The sequence below is a fragment of the Nyctereutes procyonoides genome, unplaced genomic scaffold (genome assembly GCF_905146905.1).
Source record: "Nyctereutes procyonoides isolate TBG_1078 unplaced genomic scaffold, NYPRO_anot_genome, whole genome shotgun sequence".
Taxonomy (NCBI): Eukaryota; Metazoa; Chordata; class Mammalia; order Carnivora; family Canidae; genus Nyctereutes; species Nyctereutes procyonoides.
Genome location: NW_026575126.1, coordinates 45944557 through 45951893, shown reverse-complemented (window position 1 = coordinate 45951893; position 7337 = coordinate 45944557). Strand labels below are relative to the sequence as shown.

The window sequence follows — 7337 nt, the reverse complement described above, 5'->3', positions numbered from 1 at the left end:
GAGAGAGAGAGAGAGAGAGAGGCAGAGACACAGGCAGAGGGAGAAGCAGGCTCCATGCACCAGGAGCCCGACGTGGGATTCGATCCCGGGTCCCCAGGATGGCGCCCTGGGCCAAAGGCAGGTGCTAAATCACTGTGCCACCCAGGGATCCCCTATTTATTGTTCTTTAGAGAGAGAACAAGTAAGGGGAGGGGCAGAGGGAGAGGGAGAGAATCTTAAGCAGCCTCCATGCCCAAAGTGGATGGAACCCAATGTGAGGTTTGATCTCCCAACCCCGGGATCATAACCTGAGCTGAAACCAAGAGTTAGCTGCGTTACCAACAGACACCAAGGCACCCCATCCACACAGACATCTAAACCCAGTGAAAAGACCTCTCAAGAATTCAGGAAATACGGATATTTTCAGATAAAGGAAAAAACTAAAAGAACGAGTTGCAACAGACCTGTATGCCAAGAAACGTGAAAGTGTGTTCTTTGGGAGTTGAATGAGGCCAGCTAGCAATTCAGATCTACGGGGAGGATTAAAGAACATTAAAAATAGGATCTCTGACCAATATCAAAAGATTGATTTTTTTCCTCTTCATTTATTTAAATATAACTGGTTAAAGCAAAAATTGTAATATTGTCTATGACTTTTAAATATAGATAGAAGTAACACATATGATGTTTATAACATAAAGGATGTTATAATAAGAGGGTGGTTATTAAATCTTTATGTAGTTGCAAGGTTTCTAGATATCAAAGTGATTGATTCTAGATATCAAATATTACCTCTATGGGACGCTTGGATGACTCAGCTCTGCTTTTGTCTCAGGGCGTGACCCTGGAGTTCAAGGATCGTGTCCCACATCGGGCTCCCCACAGGGAGCCTGCTTCTCCCTCTGCCTGTGTCTCTGCCTCTCTCTGTGTGTCTCTAATGAATAAATAAATAAAAATCTTAAAAAAAGGAATATTACCTCTATGTAGATTGGGAGAAATAGAAGATGTATATTATATTTCCTTGGCGATCACCAAAATATAATGCAAAAAGGTAGAGCTAAAGAGCAACTTGAAATTAATATAGAATTTTGAATGAGGTGGACTCTCAACTCTTGGTTTGAGTAAGCAGTCCAAGAAGATCCTGACATTATAAACGTCATATGTAACGGCAGAGATGTCAATGTAAATATTATTCCCAGGGCAACATATTACCAATCAAGATAACAAAAATTGCATACTTTTAGGCACTAAAAATCGCTTCTTGGCCTTTTGACTGAGATCAAGTGTAGTATCTATTCTTATCACTTTTAGGCACTAATGGTCATGGTTCACAGGGCAGATCAATAATTTCTGCAGGTTGAGTATCTTAAAAGGCTCCTTTGTACAAACAGCACTTTCGAGAATAGTTTTATAATCACAAAACAAACTTCACGTGTTCGCACGTCCCCTCTCATGACAGGAGATGGAGATGGATACTGATGCAAAGGTTCTCAGCTTACCAGAGCTAACTTTGGGATGTGTAACAGTGATCACTACAACCAGAGGCAAAGGAGGAAACTTGCTCCATTTTTTTTTCCGAGATTTTCTTGTCAGCAGTTAGGAGACCATGTGATTTCTTGGACAAGGAAGTAATACCCATTGATTAGATCTGAGAGAAAAAGAGGTTTGAGGAGCTTAAAACATAGAGGAGGGCAGCCTGGGTGGCTCAGTGGTTTGGTGCTGCCTTCAACCCAGGGCATGATCCTGGAGACCCTGGATCGAGTCCTGCATCGGGCTCCCTGCATGAAGCCTTCTTCTCCCTCTGCCTGTGTCTCTGCCTCTCTCTCTCTGTCTCTCATGAATAAATAAAATCTTAAAAAAAAAACATAGAGGAGTTAGGAAAGAAGGAGCCAAAAGGGAGTTTTAACAGATGGCATAGATGGCATGTAATCTTCAGCCAAGGCTGTGGAGAAGATGGCAGGGGGTTGGTCACTGGGAGGGATAAGGAAACCATGTTTTTAAGTACCTCACCTCTTAGGTACCTGAGAGAGAGGAGCAAGTCATGAGGATCCATCCCCAAGCATCCGCAAGGTAGGGATGAGGACCAGCCATGGGGATTACCCCCAAGCATCCAAGGTGGGGATAAGGACCAGCATGGGGATCTATCCCCAAGCATCTGCAAGGTAGGGATGAGGACCAGTCATAGGGATTCATCCCCAAGCATCCTCAAGGTGGGGTTGAGGACCAGCCATGGGGATCCCTCCCCAAGCATCCAAGGTGGGGATGATGGATAATGAAGCAGCAAATACTAGGGTCAGAGAACCAGGGATAAGGGCAGGTAGGTTCCCCTAGCTGCCTATAAGGCTGCCTTCCTCCTTCCTATCAATCCAACCACTACTCAGTCATGAGCTTTGTTGGGAAAATTTGAATGCCAGCCTCCACTTGACCACAGATTCACTGTGCCACCACAGGCAAGGCATTTCCTCTCTCTGGGCCACAATTTCATCACCTATGAAATAAGTGGTTCAGATTACATGACCCCTTGAATGTCTTTCAGTTTTGAAATATTGAAAGTATTACATAGTTGCAGAACCCACTGGTCCCAGAGCTCCACAATATTCCCCTGTGATTAGTCATGTGTGTTGCATTTTCTGTCTTTAGTCATTCAGGACCCCCTGCGTGTGACATTTCCCCCCTCATTATCACATGCAGTGTGTACTATTATTTATCTGATGTTTTGCTTTCATCTGGCTTGTTTATTTACCATAAGAAGAAATTTCATGCCCTTATCACAGTTGGAAAGTCACATCCCATGCCCAAGAGTAGTGAGCAGCTGACAAACATGTGGCAAGTAAAATGATATCAAAGCTTAGATTCTCCTGCTTATTGAAGCTTCTGATTCTGAGGTCCAGTCTCGCTTTGTGATAAAGCATGGTTAGCAGGTGTTAGAGAGATGAGAGAGAGAGACTAGCACCCGGCTGGGGCTGCCTACCTCCGCACACTGGTAAAAAGTATAGAACCTCTCCGTAAGGATGTAGAAAAATGAGAACTGTCCTACTCTCCTGGAGAGCATATGGGATGGTGCAATCACCTAGGGTAACAATTAGGCAGTACTTATTTATTTTTATTTTTATTTTTATTTTTATTTTTATTTTTATTTTGAGAGAGAGAGAGAGAATGAGTGGGGGGAGAGGTGGGGCAGAGGGAGGGGGAGAGAATCTCTCCGAAAACTGGAGGCAGGGCTCTATCTCAGAACCCTGAGACCGTGGCCTAAGCCAAAATCAAAAGTGGAAACTTTAACCAACTGAGCCCTCCTGGCCCCCCTGAGATGGGCATTCTTAAGCTTTACACACAATATACGGAGATTTGCTATTAGCTTAAAAAATCATCCAACTTTGCAATGATAATCAAATAATTTTATGAAACAGAGAACGCAGCCAGAATTGGGAGTGGAATTCAAACTCTCCCAACACTTCGCCAGGCTCCAAATAGCTGCCACCCATGAGACAGGTTTAGTTCGATCATTTTCCCATTGTGGGATTGTCAAACAGAAATCATTTAAAGACAGTGTCCTTTGATACACATAAAGATAAATAGCACTTTTCTCTAAAATTATCTTTTCCTTGGAAGTGTAGCCAGATGGCCCTAAGGACATGCAATGTATAATGATTCTGGAAGAAATTACAGACCAATGCCACAAAAGGTATGGAAACATTGTATGAGCAGCTGAGCTCAGGAGAAGATTCTGGAATGCCTGTATCCAAATTCATAGACCTTAGTAACCTATTAAGGTTCTCTTAGAAAAATTACATTCTCATGGATGTCACAGCTATTGGTTTTAACACGTAAGACCACGTTAGTATGAAAGAGAGAAAATTGCAAAGACTCAACCATTAAACCTTTAGAACATGCCCCATATCCCAGTGTATAACTGATTGGACTAACTTTATGTTAACAACCATTAAATTCCTCACACAATTGATTGGGTCCATTGCATTCAATTTATTGAAGCCACACTTACTCCAGAATATTTATAAAAGGCATTTGTATATCTATTTTTTGTTGATTTTTATTTCTTTATTTTGGTTATTGTGAATATTGCTGCTTCGTGTGTTATATGCACCTGTGTAAGAATTTCTCTGGGGTATATACTGAGGAATGGACACTGTGGGTCTGCACTTCTCCCATTTAATAGGCATTGCCTAGGGGAACTCTAAAAAAAAAAGCCCACCTCAAAGAGGAAGCCATTATAATGACAAATAGCACTGTGCATTTCTAAAATTCCATTTTTCTTTTTTTTAATTTATTTTTTTAGGGACACCTGGGTGGCTCAGTGGTTGAGCATCTATCTTTGGCTCAGGTCTTGATCCCAGGGTCTTAGGATCAAGTCCCGCATCGGGCTCCCTGCATGGAGCCTGCTTCTCCCTCTGCCTGTGTCTTTGCCTCTCTCCCTGTGTCTCTCATGACTTTAAAAAAAAAAATCTTAAAAAAATTATTTTTATAATTTCATTTTTCAGTGTTTGCCTCTTGATTAACTCCCTCCTCCTGTGTGACATTTCCACACATAGAGTCAGCTAAGCCCTCGTGATATTTTGTGCGGCTGCAGACTTTGACAATGTGAGAACAGCATAAGCCAAGACTCTATGACTATAGCATCAATGTTAATGGACTTTTATTATTGAAAGATGAACCTTAACAGGTATCAGCAAAAACCATAATCATTTCATTGACTATAAAGAAAAAAAATCACGCCAAGAACCGAGACACAACTTCACGATCCTCCAAAAGCAGAGTGGGTAAATGAGCTGTATATGTTACTGGACTGGAATCCTATACATGGTTAAAATATGTGAAGTAGGGCTACCTATTTTATAACCTGCAAAGCTAAAAAATTTAATGAGTAGAAACCAGTTTGCAGTCCACAGAGTATTATCTAGGGATGAGGTACACATGGAGGGTTGGATGTGCATGAAAACGATCAATTGTCAATTCAGGAGACTGGTTCTTTCTAGAGCAAAGAAGATGAGGCAGTGACAGGGAATGGCATCAGAGTGGGGGCTTGGAGAAACCTCTAATGCTTTATTTCATTAGCAGAGCGGCAATTAGATGGCTATTCATTATTCTGATTCTTTTTTTTTCTTTTTTGGGTATTTTTTTTGAAGATTTTAAAATTTATTAGAGAGAGAGAGAGGATGAGTGGAAGGGGTAAAAGGGAGAGGGAGAGAGAATCTGCAGCAGACTCTGCGCTGAGCACAGAGGCTGACATGGAGCTTGATCTCACAATCCTAAGATCATGACTTGAGCCGAAACCAAGAGCTGGATGCTCAACTGACTAAGCCACCCAGGAGCCCTCATACTCTCGTTCTTTATGACTACTTCTATGTCTAAAATATCCTATTAAGTTGAGTCATATGAAATTGATGATACTTGTTTTAATCTACGAAAACAGCCATTCGTATGATGTAATTTTTTAAAAGATCTTTTAAAATTTATTTATTTCAGAGAGACAGAGAGTGGGTGCGGGTGGACGGGCTGACCAAGGAGCCTGATGTGGGGCTCTATCCCAGGACCCTGGGATCATGACCTGAGCCAAAGGCAGATGCCTAACCAACTGAGCTACCTAGGCACTCCATGGTGTAATTTAATAAAGTGATAATAATGGGCCACGTGGGTGGCTCAGTCGGTTAAGTGTATGACTCTTGATTTCAGCTCAGGCCTCAATCTCAGGGTTGTGAGTTTAAATCTCATTTTGGGCTCCATGCTGGGCATGGAACCTACTTAAAAAAAATAAATGTGTGTATATAATATATACATATTTTATATATATGTATTTATAATATATAATAATAATCGAAGCCTGAGGTCTAGCCTTGGGGATGGCAAACTTATGATCTGAGACTGGAGAGGGAGGATACCAAGGGGTCTGCAGAGATGTAGGTAGTGCTGCTGGGCAGCATGCAAAGTGCTGATGCTCTAGCGCCCCAGAGCCAGGTGAGGGTTCAGGTCCTTGGGGTCACCAGCCTGCAGAGCGAGAGGCAATCATGCTCTATCTCTGGCCCCTCCAGCTTGGGGCTCCACAATGAGAATGATGACGTACTGAAATATTCAGATGCCACTTCTTGAGTGAGAAGAGTGAGTAGCTAGATGCTCTCTGTATATGGTCTCATCGTCACCAAAGGCACCACAAGGTAGACATTAGTCATCTCATTTCATAGATGAGGCCTAGAGATGTTAAGTCACAGACTTTGAGTGGGAACCCGGGGAGGAATTCCAGGCTGTGATTTGCAAAAGGAGAAGAGGGTGGAGCATAGTGTCTGCTGGAGGGGCTGCTTCCTCCCTGGAGGCCAGGGAGATCAGCTCCCTGGGGCCATGGGGCGTCAGAACACGCCAGGGCTGAGCCTTGTGGCTGCCACATGGCTGCCCACAGACCAGGGGGATGAGCTGCTGCATCTCAGCCTGAGTCACCTTGACCACCGCTCAGGGACTTGGCTTCCTGCCTGTGTTCCCCGGGTTTCTCCCCAAGGCTCAGGGAGTCTACTGCTGGCTTATGACTTAGAGGTGAAGCGGGGACAGTAGGTGGGGACTGTCAGCACAATGACACAGTCCGCTATGGCTCCCGTGGGCCAGAAGTGGGAGGCAGGAGACCTGGGCCCAGTGGGGTTCTGGAGTCGGCTTCCTCACTTCCCTCCAGCAGCACCACCACCACCACCACCTTCGCCCCCCTGCCCACCCACTGCTTCCATTGTCACCACCATCATCTCCCACTCCACCACCCCCATCCCTCCCACCATCACCTTCATGGTCACCACCACCTCCACTGGCTCCGCAGACTCTTCCCCATAAGCACGATTTCCCACCACCGTATTAGTCCTACCTCTGGCACCATGCAGCATCTGCCTCAACCCAGAAATCGCTACACCAGCCTGTAAAGTGGGCATTCTTACTATCACCATGGTATACGAAGCTCAAAGAAGATTCTAAGCCAAGTCTACAGGATTCCTTCTGACACTTCACAAGGAGAGGTTGGGCTCGCTTGTTACCATGGAATTGGGCCCAAGATGGACATGCCATCTGTGTCTCCCGTGGGTCAGTTCTGAAGACTCAGAGAGGATCAAATGGCTCGCTACAATAGGGCTAATGCGTACGCAAGGAGCTTGGAAATCACAGGAACCTGAGGATCAGAGACATTGAGTGTCCTCCTCAAGATCATATAGCCAGTAACTGACAGGATTTAAGGAGCGTGTGTCTGCTGTGAAAGCCTACAGCATCGGGATGCTTGGGTGGCTCAATGGTTGAGCATCTGCCTTTGGCTCAGGGTGTGATCCTGGGGTCTGGGGATTGAGTCCCGTATTGGGCTCCCCATGGGGAACCTGCTTCTC

The 7337-nt window shown here is 44.4% G+C and overlaps 1 pseudogene; it reads left to right on the top strand.

Moving 5' to 3' along the window:
• Positions 1-1232: 1232 nt before the first annotated feature.
• On the top strand, positions 1233-1406 carry LOC129520365 (U2 spliceosomal RNA; annotated as a pseudogene).
• The last annotated feature ends 5931 nt before the right edge of the window (positions 1407-7337 follow it).